The sequence below is a fragment of the Budorcas taxicolor genome, chromosome 3, assembly GCF_023091745.1.
Source record: "Budorcas taxicolor isolate Tak-1 chromosome 3, Takin1.1, whole genome shotgun sequence".
Lineage (NCBI taxonomy): Eukaryota > Metazoa > Chordata > Mammalia > Artiodactyla > Bovidae > Budorcas > Budorcas taxicolor.
In genome coordinates this window covers 117,247,543-117,267,046 of record NC_068912.1, presented here as the reverse complement: position 1 = coordinate 117,267,046, position 19,504 = coordinate 117,247,543, and positions in this window count along the sequence as shown.

The following is a 19,504-nucleotide window of genomic DNA, read 5'->3' as shown; positions in this document are numbered from 1 at the left end:
AGATTGCTTTCTGAAAACCTCAAACCAAGTTGTGTTTCTTCAGGAGCAGTCATATGCCTACTTTTCTATATCTTTGCCAACAAGGAGTTGTTAATCTTCTTTTTTCACTTAGAATTTTAGAAGTAATTATCTTAATTATTTTAAATTCATTCTTTGATAAAGTTCTAACATTTTACATTTATTTATTGGTTCCTTACATTGTTCAGGCACTAAGTCGTATCCGTCTCTGCGACCCCATGGACTGCAGTACACCAGGCCTCCCGATCCCTCACTGTCTTCCATATATCACTTCTTTGTAATTCCTTAATCACTTATTTTGCCTTTTTTTCAGTTGGCATAGATTTGTCTTTTTTTACTGATTTGTAAATGACTGTGATACATTATGGCTTCCCTCATAGCTCAGTTGGTAAAGAATCCGCCTTCAGTGCAGGAGACCCCAGTTCAGTTCCTGGGCTGGAAATATTCCCTGGAGATGGAATAGGCTACCCACTCCAGTATTCTTGGGCTTCTCTTGTAGCTCAGCTGGTAAAGAATCCGCTTGTAATACAGGAAATCTAGGTTCACTCCGTGGGTTGGGAAGATCCCCTGGAGAAGGGAAAGGCTACCCACTCCAGTATTCTGGCCTGGAGAATTCCATGGACTATATAGTCCATGGGATCGCGAAGAGTTGGACACGACTGAGTGACTTTCACTATAGCTTCACACTATAGCTTGATACACTGAGACTCTCAAACCACTGCCATTTATTTTGGAACAGTTTCCACTCATGTGTCTTTAAACTTGAGTGTGGAGTTTTCAGATATACAAGCTGTTCTCATTTTATACAGTAGATTATTCTCTTGATGGTGTTTGCCTGAGGTTTAAGGTCTTTGGCACCCTCAGATATTATAAAGTCAACATATTCTTCTATAGTAATTTACACTTTTATTTTCATACATTTCATTTTTTCAGTCCATTCAGTTTAATGTATTTTAAGACAGATGGCGAAGCAAGGACATCATTTGTAGGCTAAGTGTAAAGTGAGAAAATTTTTTAGCAAATAGTTTTCCTGGTAGTAATCTTTACCTGTCAGTTTTAAGTATCACATCCCTCTCAGTTGCATTTGTCTGGGGAACTAATTCACGCCAGAGTCCTGGAGCCAGTGTGAACTGGGAGGGCCTGGAGACTTGCTTTCTGGGCACACGGAACCGTGCACACCCCTCTCTTCGGAGAGGGTGCAGGAGGGAAGGGGTGGGGAGGGGAGGGTTGAGTCAGGGATCAGTTTTCACTTCTGACAAGATGTGTGGCTTTGGGCGAGTTGGCTCTCTTTCTCATGCCCAGTCTCCTTGTCTACAAAGGCGAGCCCAGGCCCTGAAGACATCTAGGTCTTTCTTGTCTCTAATGACCCAGCGGCCCTGCAGGGCGGGAGGGGCTCAGGGGTGTGTGTGCCAGGCCCCAGGGAGCTGGTGGGGCCTCTGCTCTGTCAGTGCTGGGAGCGGATGCCAGAACCAGTAGCTGCAAAGGCTGACGTGGAAGTCTCTGAGAGGCTTCACGGATGCAGGGCAGGTCCTGTGGGAGAAAGAGCGGGTGGCTTCCAGCGTCCTGCTCAAGCCCACCTGAGCCTGTGCCAGATTCTTGCAGAAATGATGTGCAAAGTCACTGTTGGCTGTCCAGTGGGATGGGTGAGGGCTGTAGCCCTGGTGTGGTGCCAGGAAGGTGTTTTCAGCTCCAAAGGTAGCATCTTACCCAGAAAAATTCTCATTGTCAGTAGCAAACTTGGACCCAAGCTTTCTCACAATTCAGCAATCTGTCTCACTCTTTGGCTTCTGTTCTCTGCTGGGGCGTAAAGATTGTTGCCCAAATCTGGGCTTTGGTTCCTACACTGTAGCAACATCTCTTTGGGCAACTCATGTCGAATGATATGGCCCATTTTCCTTGGCTCAGCCTGAACGAGAACCCTCAAAACTGCAGAGCTGCACACAGAGACCCAGAAAAGGCTTTCTGATTCCAAGCTTTCTGAATGTGACCCAGCACCATTCTGTTCCCTGCTTCGTTTGCAGGGCAGTGTGCAGGAAAATTGGAAATAAGAATCGTGAAGTGCCATTCCATTTAGCATAGATAACCAAAGGATGCTTGAACATCCCAAAGGATAACTTTGGAATACCAGATTTCCACCATTCTGTTGGTAGAGGTTCTGTTCTGCCAAGGTTATGCCCCTGTTCAGAAGCAATGCCAAGGGCAATGGCCTGTTGTTGACAATTTAGTACAGAAAAAAAATCAGAATTTTGATTCCAAATCCAGAGAGTAATAAATTTCAAATAAATAATCGAATAAAAGATTATTTTTCTTTTTCTATTTGTGTGTGTGTGTGTGTGTGTGTTTTTTTTTCCATTTAGACTTTAAAGTAAAATTGCTACTATCCGGTTGCACTGTGGTCCAGTAAAGTTTTAATTTGTTCTTCATAGTCATTTTCTTCATCCTCGGGCCCCCTTTACATAGTTATGTTCCTGTCTGGCATCTGAGGCCGTGACCCCTGGCGAAGGATTCCTGGAGACGGAAGCCCTGAGGGGCTCCCTGTCCGTGTGGCAGGAGGGAAATAGCTGGGCTTTGGGAAAAAGTGGTGGGAGGAATGAGTGTGAAGCAATAGGTGAACTTGGGACCCAACAGAACATCCCCAGAGTGGTTGGAGGGCCTGGGAAGAGGCATGGGTGAGCAGGAGCATCCTGACTAGTGACAGGCATCCCTGGGCGATGCCTGCTGGCACCTGATAGCAAGACTCTGCGTGCTGGGTGTTCACAGCCTTTCCAGGTCTTTCCTCCTGGTTGGAAGTGCATGAGAGATTTGTCTTTCTCGCTCTCACTCCATTTATTCACTAACTCAATTATTTACTTGCATCAGTGTAGTCTCATGACTTTCATACTGCACGTTCAATTATAATCGCATACAACTTCATCTCATTCAAATTGCTTGGTTTTGGCTATTGGGACTTTTGGGCTATGGTGGACTCCTGTTATCCCTATGCAACACCTCTATTGCCCCTTTGCAGCTTTTTCCCTTTGTAAGTTTTTGAACATCTTCTTATTTTCAGCACTACAAGATGATTCAGGCTTATTTTATATATTTTCCACTACAGCCCTAGAATCATCCATTTCTCCAAGGAGCCCTGGTTCCTTGTACTGAAGTATCCTTTTATCAAAGTATTAGAAACCAAGATCTGGGCACAAAATGTATACATTACACTTTTAAACTATTGCTTTAAATTTATTTCGAATATTCTTTGCTAGATGTCATAATTCTTTTAGACAGGTTGACTCTTTTACATTTTTCACTATTCTAAACTATGGGCTTCCCTGGTGGCTCAGCTGGAAAAGAATCTGCCGGCAAGGTGGTAGACCTGGTTTGATCCCTGGGTTGAAAAGATCACCTGGAGAAGGGAACGGCTACCCACTCCAGTATTCTGGCCTGGAGAATTCCATGGACTTTATAGTTCATGGAGTCTCAAAGAGTCAGACACGACTGAGCGACTTTCACTTGCATTCACTTTAAACTATGTCCAGTGAATCCTGTAAGCAGGTATAGTGGAATTTTAGAAGAATCGCGTTGCACCCTGTATCTCGCCATTATGACCTCTAAAATAAGTTGACTCGTCACCTTTAGTTGTAGAAACGGAAGTGTGTGCAAATGAGTTTTGGATCCTCTTGGCTGTGGAGCAGTTCCCCTGCTCCTCCTGTTCACTCTGTCCCAACCAGAACCGCTCATCCCAGGACAGGTGCCAGGGAAAATAAATAGCTGCAGGCTGTTGACCTTGCTCTGGTCTGCAGCCCCCATGAGATACCTCCCTGCCTTTGGATATATGAGTATATTCATATTCTCCCAGTGGGGACTGAGTCAATCACTAGCTATCCCTGAGATCTCTAGGTGGACACAGCTTCAAAGGATCCTTGCCGAGTAGGAGTAAATGCCCGATATGGTTAATTTGCAAAACAACAAGAGTTCAGTTTAACCTCGTAGGACAGACTGAGGGTGGGTGTTAGACTCTGACTTTATCAGCAGGTTTCCACTAAGGCCTCAGGTTTCCCTCTTACACAGCATCTTCTGTTCTAATCCTCTGTTGCCCTTGCTGGGTGGTCTCCCCAGACATGGTTTGGAAGGAGCTGTTGGTTCCTTCCTCTTGCTGTTTGCTCTCAAATCCCACAGGGCGCAAAGCCATAAATTCTTTTTTTAATACGTAGTTGACATATTTAGTCCAGGGCACATTACTTAAAAGGCTTGAGATGGCCACACAGAATAGGGGCAGAATCATCTCAGGATATTTTATTTGTCTCTGGTTTGCCTATGAGGCATGAGGATATGGAAGACACTATCTACACATGTTGGATTCTACAAGTTTTGAGGAAAAACTGTGAAATTCTCTTTGCTTATACTCAGGCTATATACCAGGATATTCTCTCTCTCTCTCTCTTTTTTTTTTTTTTTTTGCTTTCTTTTCATTTTTGTTTTTTTTTAATTGGAGGACAATTGCTTTACAGTATTAATTTCTGCTGTACAACAAAGTGGGCTTCCCAACTGGCTCAGCAGCAAAGAATCCAGGCAGTGCAGGAAACAGATTTGATCCTTGGGTTGGGAAGATACCCAGGAGGAGGAAATGGCAACCCACTCCAGTATTCTCGCCTGGGAAATCCCTTGGACAGAGGAGAGTGATGGACTACAGTCCGTAGGGTCACAAAGAGCAGGACAAGCTGAGTGAGCACACACTTACAACAAAGGGAATCAGCTCTGTATGTACATGTCTGCTTCCTCCTGGACCTCTCTCCCCGCCCCCATCCCACTGCTCTAGGTCATCACAGAGCCCCGAGCTGAGCCCCCTGTGTCACACAACAGCTTCACACTAGCTACCTATTGCACACATGGTGGCACGCGTATGTCGGTCCTTATCTCCCAGCTCGTCCCTCTCTCTCCTTCCCCTGCCTATGTCCACACATTGCTGCTGTTCAGCCATGCAGGTGTGTCTGACTCTTTACGACCATAGGCTTCTGCCCCACGTCAGGCTTCCCTGTCCTTCATTATCTCCCAGAGTTTGTTCAAACTCATGTCCATGGAGTCAGAGATGCCATCCAACCATCTCATCCTCTGCCATCCCAATCTCCTCCTGCCCTCAATCTTTCCCAGCATCAGAGTCTTTTCCAGTGAGTTGACTTTTCACCTCAAGTGGCAAAAGTATTGAATCTTTAGCTTCAGCGTCAGTTCTTCCCGTGAATATTCAGGGTCTATTTCCTCTAGGATTGACTGGTTTGATCTCCTTGCAGTTCAAGTGATTTTCAAGAGTCTTCTCCAGCATCACAGTTCAAGAGCATCAGTTGTTTGGCGCTCAGCCTTTTTTTAGGTCCAACTCTCACATCCGTACATGACTACTGGAAAAATTATAGCTTTGACTACATGGACTTTCGTCGGCAAAGTGATGTCTCTGCTTTTTAAAATGCTGTCTAGGTTTGTCATAGCTTTTCTTCCAAGGAGCAAGAGTCTTTTAATTTCATGTCCACAGTCTCTATCCACAGTGATTTTGGAGCCCAAGAAAATAAAGTCTATCACTGGTTCCATTTTCCCCCCATCTATTTGCCATGAAATGATGGGACAGGATGCCATGACCTTTGGTTTTTGAATGTACAGTTGTAAGCCAGCTTTTTCACTCTCCTCTTCCATATAGCCACATGTCTATTTTTTAAGTCCACGTCTCTATTCCTGTCCTGCAAATAAGATCATCTGTACCATTTTTCTAGATTCCATACATATGCATTAGCATACAATATTTGTTTTTCTCTTTCTGACTTAATTTATTCTGTATGACAGATTCTAGGTCCATTCACATCATTAGAAATGACCCAATTTCACCTCTTTTTAAAAGTCATAAATTCTTTAATACCTTTAACTTCACCTTATATTCACTTTTAAATGTTTTATTTAAAATTGTCCTAAGGGGTCCAGCCTTGCAGAGCTCTGCATGGAGAATTCTGTGCAAAGCATGGTACAAACAACAGGATGTGGAGTCAGAAAACCAATGAACCAACCAAGCAAGCACCCAACCAGCAGATTATAGGGTTGTTCATCCCTGATGGACTTGAGGTTATAACTTTACAGTTCTGTCATTCCTGGGAAGTGATTCAGTCTCTCAGAGACGAGAGTGCTTAGCATCATGTGTGAAGATATCCTACATCTAGAAAACAGCAAAGACTTCTTTCCCTGCCTTCCTTCCTCTCTTCCTCCATCCCTTGTGGGCTCTCTTCTCCTTTATCTCTCAAAGGGAATAGAAGGAAACACACTTCCCTCTAGACTTTGGAGTCGAGGCCCACCCAGGTCTGTGAGGGCTGTGAAAGCCTGCCCACGTTTGTTTTACCCAATCCCTTACTAATAAGACCACTCCCACCAAAGACAACTCTAAGATATTGCTGTGAGAGCCCTTGCTGAATCATATAAAATTGCTTCCAAAAGTCTGTTAAGCCATGCATCAAAATCTGAACCCATTTTCCCCTTTTTCATTTTATTTCTCCAAGTTGTGACATAAATTATGCTTACAGAAACAAGAAGTTCATTGTAGAGCCTTTAGTATATTCTGCAAAATACAGAGGTTAGCCTGCCAGATGGGATTATGATGATAAGATAATAAATGCAATACCATGCATAAAACCTGGCACAGATGTGCTTTAAACTTTGCAAAATACTCAGGAGTGCTTTGAGTTAAAAAATGCAAGCTTGGACATTTAAACATTGAGTAAACAGTACTCTGAATTTGAAACATTCTTTTATTTTTTGTTAGTATGTATTTTTAAAAATGTTTTAATTGGAAGAAAACAGCTTTACAATGTTGTGTCAGTTTCTGCCATAGAAGAACACAAATCAATTGTACTATATATACATACACACACACACACACACACACACACACGCCCCCTCCCTCTTGAGCCACCCTCCCTTCCCCTACCCAGTCCCTGCAGGTCATCACAGGGCGCCAGGCTGGGCTCCCTGTGTTATATAGCAAGTTCCCGAAAGCTAGCTGTTTGACACATGATAGTGTATATATGTCAATGCTACTTTCTCAGTTCATCCCACCCTCTCCTTCCCCTGCTATGTCCACAAGTTTGTTCTCTGAGTCTGCATCTTCATTCTTCCCTGCAAATAGGTTCATCAGTACCATTTTTCTAGATTTCATTATGGACAATAGTACGATGATTCCTTAAAAAATTAGAAATAAATCTACTTTCAGTTCAGTTCAGTTCAGTCACTCAGTCGTGTCCGACTCTTTGTGACCCCATGAATCGCAGCACGCCAGGCCTCCCTGTCCAGCACCAACTCTCGGAGTTCACTCAGACTCACGTCCATCAAGTCAGTGATGCCATCCAGCCATCTCATCCTCTGTCGTCCCCTTCTCCTCCTGCCCCCAATCCCTCCCAGCATCAGAGTCTTTTCCAATGAGTCTACTCTTCACATGAGGTGGCTAAAATCTACCTTATGATCCAACAACTCCTCTACTGGACATGTGCCCTCAGAAAACCACAGCTTTAGAAGACACATGTTCCCCAATGTTTATTGCAGCCCTGTTTACAATAGCCAGGACATGGAAGCAACCTAGATGTCCACTGACTGATGAATGGATTAAGAAGTTGTGGTGCATATATACAGTGGAGTATTATATGTTTAGTCACTTCAGTCATGTTCAACTCTTTGTGACCCCATGGACTATAGCCTGTCAGGCTCCTCTGTCCATGGGATTCTCCAGGCAAGAATCCTGGAGTGGGTTGTTATTTTCTACTCCAGGGGATCTTCCCAACCCAGGGCTTGAACCGATTCTCTTATATATCCTGCATTGGCAGGCAGGTTCTTTACCACTAGCGCCATCTGGGAAGTCCAGTGGATTATTCAGTTCAGCTAAGTTCAGTCGCTCAGTCATGTCCGACTCTTTGGGACCCCAGGAATCGCAGCACGCCAGGCCTCCCTGTCCATCACCAACTCCCAGAGTTCACTCAGATTCACGTCCATCGAGTCAGTGATGCCATCCAGCCATCTCATCCTCGGTCGTCCCCTTCTCCTCCTGCCCCCAATCCCTTCCAGCATCAAAGTCTTCTCCAATGAGTCAACTCTTCGCATGAGGTGGCCAAAGTACTGGAGCTTCAGCTTTAGCATCATTCCTTCCAAAGAAATCCCAGGGCTGATCTCCTTTAGAATGGACTGGTTGGATATCCTTGCAGTCCAAGGGACTCTCAAAGAGTCTTCTCTAATACCACAGTTCAAAAGCATCAATTCTTCGGTGCTCAGCTTTCTTCACAGTCCAACTCTCACATCCATACATGACTACTGGAAAAACCATAGCCTTGACTAGACGGACCTTAGTTGGCAAAGTAATGTCTCTGCTTTTGAATATGCTGTCTAGGTTGGTCATAACTTTTTTTCCAAGGAGTAAGTCTCTTTTAATTTCATGGCTGCAGTCACCATCTGCAGTGATTTTGGAGCCCAGAAAAATAAAGTCTGACACTGTTTCCACTGTTTCCCCATCTATTTCCCATGAAGTGATGGGACCAGATACCATGATCTTCATTTTCTGAATGTTGAGCTTTAAGCCAACTTTTTCACTCTCCTCTTTCACTTTCATCAAGAGGCTTTTTAGTTCCTCTTCACTTTCTGCCATAAGGGTGGTGTCATCTGCATATCTGAGGTTATTGATATTTCTCCCAGCAATCTTGATTCTAGCTTGTGTTTCTTCCAGTCCAGTGTTTCTTACCCAACCATAAAAAGAACAGATTTGAGTCAGTTGTAGTGAGGTGGATGAATCTTATAGCCTGTTATACAGAGTGAAGTAAGTCAGAAAGAGGAAAACAAATATTGTATATTAGCATATATATATATATATATATATATATGGAACTTAGAAAATGAATTTGAAACATTCTTAATTGATTTATATATTTGGTTTCTGTGTATCTTTTGTTCCACTTGTAGTCCTAAGATAGCTTCACAAAATATTATTCAAAGGCAGAACTCTGTCTTGCAAGAGTCACTGTATGCTCGAGCTCAGAGACTGCTATACTTGGAATTCATGCTTGCACCCTGCTGGCTTGGAGATCCTAGACTGCTAGGTAAGAACACTTCTGTCCATGAAATGGTTCCACTAAATTGAACATGAAATGGTTCCACTAAACTGGAAGGAGAGATTTCCACACAGCCACTGGGAGACCCTCATAACCTGGAATTCACAGTCAGAAAAGGAGTTAGTTTGCTGGCTGGAGTTATTGATTCTGATTATCAGGGCAAAATGGGGCACAGAAGAGCGTGGCTACATGGACTGAGCCTGGAACCCAGGGGATTCTCTGAGCACCTCCTTGTACTTCCCTGTAAGAACTAACTCATCATTAAGTTTAATGGAAAGCTAGAGAGACCAAAGGCAAGGTGGGATCATCAAGGACACGGTCGCTTTGGGTATGAAGACTTTGGCTCCTCTTCCAGGTAGAAAACCCAGAGTGGCCCAATCCTGGCTGACAGCAATAGAGGAAGAAGTGGCTATAGACTCCAACATGGCTTCATGACAAGCAGCCAATAAGAGACCATAGAGGCTTTACACGTTTTCTGTTTGCTCATTACAAATAAGGATTTCTTTCTATATGTTAACCATTCTTCACTCCCTTCCTCATTTTTATTTTATGCGCAAGGTTTTGGAAATTAATTTTTATAATTTATGCAAAAACCCTCAGTGGGACAGTGACTGAATTGGAGGAATAATTAATACAGCTGATAACTGATACAACGATTATTGGGACTATGACTCCTCAATCTTGGGAAAGGGTGAGCATTTCTCACCTCCAAGATGCATGGCTGGGTCTAGTTAGGAAGAAGATAGAGCGGTTTTGTGGTTTCTCTGGGGTTTGGGGGGCTTCCAAGTGGCTCAGATGGTAAAGAATCTGCCTGCAATGCAGGAGACCCAGGATTGATCCCTGGGTAGGGAAGATCCCCTGGAGAAGCAAATGGCAACCCACTCCAGGATTCTTGCCCGGAGAATCCCATGCACAGAGGAGCCTGGCTGGCTACAGTCCATGAGGTCACAAAGAGTCGGACACGACTGAGCGACTAACACTTTCACTTCCAGTAGTCTGTGCAGAGCCGAGGTGTGAAGGCGGAAGGGCTAGAGGAGTGAGCTGTCAGCTCCAAGCTCACCCTCACTGCCAGCCCTGCAGAAGGAAAGATAGACCCTTTATGAATTTTCCCTTGTCAGCTGGCAAGTCCTGGTCAGTGGAGGGCCCTGGAGAGACATCGCCGGAGGAAGAGACTTCCCTCCCTGGATCCAGGCTGTTCCCCCTGCAGGCTCCTGCTGCGGATGCAGCCTCTCCAGCGTCCCAGCTCCCACAGCCTAGGGGACGGTCCCACATGAGCCGGCTGCAGTGTGGGCGGATGCTACGGTGCCAGCTCGTGGGTGCCTGGCAGCTGGCATGTGGCTTGAAACAAGGCACCTCCCCCAACACACCTGCTCATGAAGTTTCCCTGGTTCTCCAGAGAACACTTTCCGGCATGTTCTAGAGGGCTGGGTCCCAGCAAGTTCTGCTGATGACACTGCGGCATCTTCTCTGCTGGCTGCCAAGGCTGCCCTCTGAGTGCTGGTTGGGGGTGCGGGAGGCATAGGGAGCCCCTTGAGCATCCTGTCTCAGCCCAGGGGGTGGCTGCACCTTCCAGCTGCTACCCCGTATCCTCTAGACAGCTCTTCTCTTCTTCCCAGTCAATCCTTTGTGGCTCAGATCCCCCTTTTAACTCAATTTTTATAACAAACTTTCCCTGTCTACATTACTGTGTGGTTTCTGTCTCCTGGTTAGACTCTAATTGACACAAGACTAATCTTTGGAGGGTAAGAAAGACAAGTTCAAAAAGGTAAAAATCAACTGGGCATTGAGTAAACCACACACTGCTCCCACTCTTGCAATATGAAGCGTCTTCTTCATCAGTTGCGCATTTGGTTCCTGTGTGTCTTTGTTCTGTTTCTTTCGCTGAAATAGTTCCATAAATATCATTCAAAGGCAGTTTGTGAGCTTCATCTTCTCCAGCATTAATCAGCTTAATGCATCAAATACCTCTCTTTCAGGAAAGCGTTGCTAGCCGAGTCCCTAGAGCGTTTGCTAGCCTAAGCTTGGTCAAGCTGGAGACCATCTGGCACTCTGGACAGCTTAAACTGGGGATGTGGAGGATGGAATTTTACCAAATCAAATGCGTGCATGATGGTGAAGTCCTTATGTCTCATTGCCTGACCTCAAACTGCAATCCTAAATGAAAGAAGAAGAAGAAAAAAAACCCTCCAGAACTTCAAAGGAAAATTGCTTTTTAATTTCTCGGAGGAATGGCAGCTAAGAGCAAAGCCCTTGCAGCTGTACCGGATATAGATTTAGGAAATTATTTCAACTCGTGATATGAGACCTCTTCAGCCGAAGCAATCAGAACCAGTCCTGGCCTGGCAGTCCCTCTCCAGGGCAGCCAGACCAGGCATAGCTGTCTCATTCTGATTGCTGGGAGTTGTTTTTCTCTCTGGAAGGCTGGCTTTCCTTTCCCCCACCTGCTAAATAAAATATGATCTGGATCACTGTTTTGTTTTTTTTTTTTTTTTTAAACCTTTAAAGGGAGTGGCATTTCTCATTGAATTCATATGCTTGAATTGCCCCCAAGCCCTCTCCCCGTAGGCACCTTTCACATCTAGTTGTATGAATCAGAAGCCAGAAAACATGTATGTGTGTGCCCCATGTCTGTTCACGAAGCCTTGCAGATGGAACACGGGTGAGTAGGGAATGAACTGAAATGAAAGGAGATGGTGTCTTCACAGGGGAGGGCCATAAATGCTTTAAAAATCACCCCCGTGCGCTTTTTTGGAGTGTTGCCGCTCTTCCAAATGAATCTGGGAACTTTTCTGGGAAGAAGAGGGTGTGGTGTGCAAGGGGGAAAAAGTGAGTTTCCCCCTGCGGTTAACTCTCCATGTCATCCTGGACTGTTGCCTCCCCACCCTGGGCTGTGTCCACACTGGCAACCTGAAGGGTCGGGATTCCTTCGAGTTCAGGAATGTTATTACCTGAAGTTTCCTTCTAAATTCCTCGGAAAGAACCCCACCCTGGAAAAAAAAAATCGTGGCAGCAACAAGCCCCAGATTCCCCTGCCAAGGGGCTGAGTAGCTATGTGATGTGGGAGTGACCACGTCCACCCACTTGGACCATAAGGGCAAAGATGACCAAGTTTATTGGAGGGTGGTCCACAGATGGAAGTTCCACAAGATGGTCTTTATAAAAGGGGGTGAGGGGGAGGTAAGCTCAAAGCTTTGGAAGTTAAATTGGCAGAAGGCTCCAAGCAGGACAGGATCAGAGGAGGAGGGAGATCAGCCCTGAGATGCAAGTCCAGCGTGGGCTCCAGTAAGGGGGGAGGAAGGGCTCTGTGATTCCTACATGGTGAAGCATGGTTCAGGTGGGATTTGGAGTATTTTGCCGGGAGTCCTGCTGTGCCTCATTGCTCAGACCCTAAGTGGACATCTCAGGAGTGTACCAACCTTGTTAAGAGATGGGGAGACCTCAGTCCTTGGGGAGCCCCCTCACAATCCAACCAGACCCAGCCACTTTCCAAAGAAGAGATGGGTTACATAACAAGATGGTTGGGAAGACTTGTCCCCAGTTCCCAGTCATGTTGCGAGACTGCCCCCCCATCAACCCCCACCCCCCAATATTCCTACTTCCATCGGCTCTGCCTCTGGTCACAGCTTTCTACCAGCTCTGAGCTCTATGCCCTGGTGAAAGGGAAACACCAGTGAGATCAGGAGATGTGTGGGCCTGTGGGTGTGCTTGGTTCATGCCAACAAGGCTTTCTTTCCCCTCATTTTGAGATAACAAGATTTTTTTAAGCTTTTTATTTTATACTGGAGTCAAGTTCATGAACAAGGTTCTGTTAGTTTCAGGTGTATGGCTAAGTGACACACATACATCTGTCTATTCTCTTTCACGTTCTTTTCCTGTTTAGGTTATTATATAACATTGAGCTGAGTTCCCCGTGTTATACAGTAGGTCCTTGTTGGTTATCCATGTTAAATACGGCAGTCTGTGCATGTCCATCCCAAACTCCCTTCTCAAAGCTTTCTTGAGCATCTACCATGGGGCAGACTGTACCTGTGCCTCGTGCTTGCCGGCTATATGATCAAGGGTGATCCACTTTTCTTCCTGAATCTTGGTTTTATCTTTTATAAAATGGTAGGTGATATTCTGACCTCCTTTATAGTGCTGTAAATACTAAATGAAGCAATGCACATGGGGCTGAATGAAGGACTTTATAATGTCTAATACTACTTGAACAGTCATCTGTCAATTTCACCACCGTTTACCAAGCATTTGCTATGGACCTAATACTCTTGACACACTAGAGACACACCAGTGGAAAAGGACACAGCACCCGCCCCTAAATCCTTACATTTGAGTGACATGAGTCACAAAGGAAAATACGCAAGTTCTATGAACGATGACTCCAAATGGTTGTGTAGAGGCAAGAATTCAGAACCGACTCTAGGACTGAAATTCAGAACACTGGGTTTCTGGAACCCTCAGTCTGCATTTGTGATGATATGGGCTCCACGCTTGATAAAGAGATTATCATGATTAGCCTCAATTTTTATGGGTGGAGCTGGTAAGTTTTTAGATAGGAAGGCTTTCTGAGCTTGGTATTGTACACTCAGGTCAGTGCAGTTCAGCCGCTCAGTCGTGTCCGACTCTTTGTGACCCCAAGAATCGCAGCATGCCAGGCCTCCCTGTCCATCACCAACTCCTGGAGTTTACCAAACTCATGCCCATTGAGCTGGTGATGCCATCCCGCCATCTCATCCTCTGTTGTCCCCTTCTCCTCCTGCCCCCAATCCCTCCCAGCATCAGGGTCTTTTCCAATGAGTCAACTCTTCATATGAGGTGGCCAAAGTACTGGAGTTTCAGCTTTAGCATCAGTCCTTCCAATGAACACTCAGAACTGATCTCCTTTAGGATGGACTGGTTGGATCTCCTTGTAGTCCAAAGGACTCTCAAGAGTCTTCTCCAACACCACAGTTCAAACGCATCAATTCTTCAGTGCTCAGCTTTCTTCACAGTCCAACTCTCACATCCATACACGACCCTGGAAAAACCATGGCCTTTACTAGACGAATCTTTGTTGGCAAAGTAATGTCTCTGCTTTTGAATATGCCATCTAGGCTGGTCATAACTTTCCTTCCAAGGAGTAAGTGTCTTTTAATTTCATGGCTGCAATCACCATCTGCAGTGATTTTGGAGCCCCCCCAAAATAAAGTCTGACACTGTTTCCCCATCTATTTCCCACGAAGTGATGGGACCAGATGCCATGATCTTCGTTTTCTGAATGTTGAGCTTTAAGCCAACTTTTTCACTCCCCTCTTTCACTTTCATCAAGAGGATTTTGAGCTCCTCTTCACTTTCTGCCATAAGGATGGTGTCATCTGCATATCTGAGGTTATTGATATTTCTCCTGGAAATCTTGATTCCAGCTTGTGCTTCTTCCAGTCCAGCATTTCTCATGATGTACTCTGCATATAAGTTAAATAAGCAGAGTGACAATATACAGCTTTGATGTACTCCTTTTCCTATTTGGAGCCAGGCTGTTGTTCCATGTCCACTTCTAACTGTTGCTTCCTGACCTGAATACAGGTTTCTCAAGAGGCAGGTCAGGTGGTCTAGTTTTCTCATCTCTCTCAGAATTTTCTACAGTTCATTGTGATCCACACAGTCAAAGGCTTTGGCATAGTCAATAAAGCAGAAATAGATGTTTTTCTGGAACTCTCTTGCTTTTCTATGATCCAGCGGATGTTGGCAATTTGATCTCTGGTTCCTCTGCCTTTTCTAAAACCAGCTTGAACATCTGGAAGTTCACGGTTTAGGTATTGCTGAAGCCTGGCTTGGAGAATTTTGAGCATTACTTTACTAGCATGTGAGATGAGTGCAATTGTGCGGTAGTTTGAGCATTCTTCGGCATTGCCTTTCTTTGGGATTGAAATGAAAACTGACCTTTTCCAGTCCTGTGGCCACTGCTGAGTTTTCCAAACTTGCTGGCATATTGAGTGCAGCACTTTCACAGCATCATCTTTCAGGATTTGAAATAGCTCCACTGGAATTCCAAAACCTCCACTAACTTTGTTCGTAGTGATGCTTTCTAAGGCCCACTTGACTTCACATTCCAGGATGTCTGGCTACTCAGTGATATTTTTTATCACACAAGAGCCTGTTTGTTTTTTGTTTGTTTGTTTGTTTTGTTTTGTTTTTAGTGTTTGAACATTTAGAAACACAGACCAATCATTTCAGTTTGACTTGGACTCAAACTAGATGTGAGGTTTTTTTTAAAAAATATAAATTTATTTCTTTTAATTGGAGGGTAATTACTTTACAATACTGTATTGGTTTTGCCATACATCAACATGAATCTGCCATGGGTATACACGTGTTCCCCATCCTGAACCCCCCTCCCACCTCCCTCCTCGTATCATCCCTCTGGGTCATCCCAGTGCACCAGCCCCAAGCATTCTGTATCATGCATCGAACCTGGACTGGCAATTCATTTCATATATGATATTATACATGTTTCAATGCCATTCTCCCAAATCATCCCACCCTCTCCTTCTCCCACGGAGTCCAAAAGACTGTTCTATATATTTGTGTCTCTTTTGCTGGCTCACATACAGGGTTATCATTACCATCTTTCTAAATTCCATATATATGCGTTAGTATACTGTATTGGTGTTTTTCTTTCTGACTTACTTCACTCTGTATAGTTTCATCCACCTCATTAGAACTGATTCAAATGTATTCTTTTTAATGGCTGTGTAATACTCCATTGTGTATATGTACCACAGCTTTCTTATCCATTCATCTGCTGATGGACATCTAGGTTGCTTCCATGTCCTGGCTATTATAAACAGTGCTGCGATGAACATTGGGGTACACGTGTCTCTTTCAATTCTGGTTTCCTTGGTGTGTATGGCTAGCAGTGGGATTGCTGGGTCATAAGGCAGATCTAGTTCCAGTTTTTTAAGGAATCTCCACACTGTTCTCCATAGTGGTTGTACTAGTTTGCATTCCCACCAACAGTGTAAGAGGGTTCCCTTTTCTGCACACCCTCTCCAGGATTTATTGCTTGTAGATTTTTGGATAGCAGCCATTCTGACTGGCGTGAAATGGTACCTCATTGTGGTTTTGATTTGCATTTCTCTGATAATGAGTGATGTTGAGCATCTTTTCATGTGTTTGTTAGCCATCTGTATGTCTTCTTTGGAGAAATGTCTGTTTAGTTCTTTGGCCCATTTTTTGATTGGGTTGTTTATTTTTCTGGAATTGAGCTGCAGGAGTTGCTTGTATGCTTTTGAGATTAGTCCTTTGTCAGTTGCTTCATTTGCTATTATTTTCTCCCATTCTGAAGGCTGTCTTTTCACCTGGCTTAGAGTTTCCTTTGTTGTGCAGAAGCTTTTAATTTTAATTAGGTCCCATTTGTTTATTTTTGCTTTTATTTCCAATATTCTGGGAGATAGGTCATAGAGGGTCCTGCTGTGATTTATGTCGGAGGGTGTTTTGCCTATGTTCTCCTCTAGGAGTTTTATAGTTTCTGGTCTTACGTTTAGGTTTTTAATCCATTTTGAGTTTATTTTTGTGTATGGTGTTAGAAAGTGATCTAGTTTCATTCTTTTACAAGTGGTTGACCAGTTTTCCCAGGACCACTTGTTAAAGAGATTGTCTTTTCTCTATTGTATATTCTTGCCTCCTTTGTCAAAGATAAGGTGTCCATAGGTGTGTGGATTTATCTCTGGGCTTTCTATTTTGTTCCATTGATCTATATTTCTGTCTTTGTGCCAGTACCGTACTGTCTTGATGACTGTGGCTTTGTAGTAGAGCGTGAAGTCAGGCAGGTTGATTCCTGCAGTTCCATTTTTCTTTCTCAAGATTGCTTTGGCTATTCGAGATTTTTTGTATTTCCATACAAATTATGAAATTATTTGTTCTAGCTCTGTGAAAAATACCATTGGTAGCTTGTAGGGATTGCGTTGAATCTATAGATTGCTTTGGGTAGTATACTCATTTTCCACTAGATTGATTCTTCTGATCCATGAACATGGTATATTTCTCCATCTATTAGTGTCCTCTTTGATTTCTTTCACCAGTGTTTTATAGTTTTCTATATATAGGTCTTTAGTTTCTTTAGCTGGATATATTCCTAAGTATTTCTTTTTATTGCAATGGTGAATGGAACTGTTTCCTTAATTTCTCTTTCTGTTTTCTCATTATTAGTGTATAGGAATGTAAGGGATTTCTGTGTGTTGATTTTATATCCTGCATCTTTACTATATTCATTGATTAGCTCTAGTAATTTTCTGGTGAAATCTTTAAGGTTTTCTATGTAGAGGATCATGTCATCTGCAAACAGTGAGAGTTTTACTTCTTCTTTTCCAATTTGGATTCCTTTTATTTCTTATTCTGCTCTGATTGCTGTGGCCAAAACTTCCAAAACTATGTTGAATAGTAGTGGTGAGAGTGGGCATCCTTGTCTTGTTCCTGACTTTAGGGGAAATGCTTTCAATTTTTCACCATTGAGCATAATGTTTGCTGTGGGTTTGTCATATATAGCTTTTATTATGTTGAGGTATGTTCCTTCTATTTCTGCTTTCTGGAGAGTTTTTATCATAAATGAATGTTGAATTTTGTCAAAGGATTTCTCTGCATCTATTGAGATAATCATATGACTTTTATCTTACACTATCTGGCACTCCCGGTGCATGGAAGAGCTTTGGATGTGAAAGGAAAAGGCGTCACTACACAGTTAATGAGAGAGACTCCACAGCTGAGATTCCAAAGTGACTCGCCAGCATCCTGTCAGGGTTAGCGCCCAGCCTCTCCCACTCCTGTCTGAGAGTGTCCAGGTCTCTGGCAATGTTCAGGACTGCAGGATAATTTAATATATGGGTTCAATTAAAACAACGAGACTCAAGAATGCAATTGGGCTGAAATTTCCTTGGAAGAATAAAACCAACAAGTCCTGTTTGGTGTTTGTATCTCAGAACTAAGAGCTAGTTTCTGACTTTAGTGATTCTGGAGAATATTTTTGTAAAAATGACATGGCAACTCCCACTTGAACACATAATATTTATATGTTATTAATCATTAACCAACGCATGGAGTTTGGGTTAAAAGAGTAATGAATATAATGGTGACTACCTTGGAAACAAACAAACATCCTTTTAAAAATAAACCTAAATACGGGTACCAGAATAAATTCAGTACACTCAGTTCTTTAGAAGCAAAGTGCTTGACATTTGGCTAACAACAATCAATGAGTTATTCAAATTACTGCTTAAGATGACGCATTTGTAGGATTATCTCTCATCCAATTCCATCTATTTTTGGTGTGGATTTCCAGTGGAGTGAGTTTGAGGGTGATTTACTTTCTTCTAGTGCTTTATACCCAGTGAAAGTTTCAGTAATGTCTGTGGTTTTCACTTCCTGTAAGAAACAACCATGTAGATGTTTTTTCTTAAACTATTTTGTCATCCAACTTGTAATTGGGAAAGTAGAGGAATTTACATTATTATTCATCATTTTATTGAATAAGCTTTAGTTTACTCAAACTTTAAATAATGATTTAGATGAACAGTATCATCCATGATGAAACTGGTCCAGGAAATGGGGGTGAGAATGAGTTTAGCTAGCCTGCGTGGATTGCTTGTCATTGCTATTTAATCGCTAAGTCATGTCCGACTCTTTTGTGATCTCATGAGCTGTAGCCCACCAGACTCTTCCATCCATTAGATTTCCCAGGCAAGAATACTGGAGTGGGTTGTCATTTCTTTCTCCAGGGGATCTGCCTGACCCAGGGATCAAACCAGTGTGCTCCTGCCTGACAGGAGGGTTCTTTACCACTGAGCCACCGGGAAGCCCATGTGGCTTGCTTAACAGAAACAAACTTTCTATGTACGTGCTCATGAGATTATCACAACAACCCCTGTCATGGACTGCCAGCCTTTCTCAGGTTATCGTGCTTTTAGCATCTCAGTAGATTTCCCCAGTGTCCCTAAAACAAAAGAAATACCCAATCGTTTTCTGTAGTTAGGTCTACACAACACAAGAGTCCCAGTATTGTGATAGACGCCTATAAGGACTGAATCAGGAGTTCATGCTGTATTTAACAGCCATGACTCCTAGAAGACTGAATGTGGCCGTTGGCGCCTGGGTGAGTTTGCTGCGGTATCCTGGGGTGTCTTGGCACGTAATTTGGGAACCATGGCCTCGTGAAGTTAAGTCCTAATGATATCTCAGTTTTACTAATGGGAAAGCTGCGTTTGAGGGAGGTTAGGTACTTAGAGTTTTTATACAGTCATGGAGTTCTCAAGGCTATGATACTGGAGTGGTTTCCTGGGAACCCTGGCATGCTACAGTCCATAGGGTCATGAAGAGTTGGATGTGACATGACGACTGAACAACAGCAAGAACAAGGTACT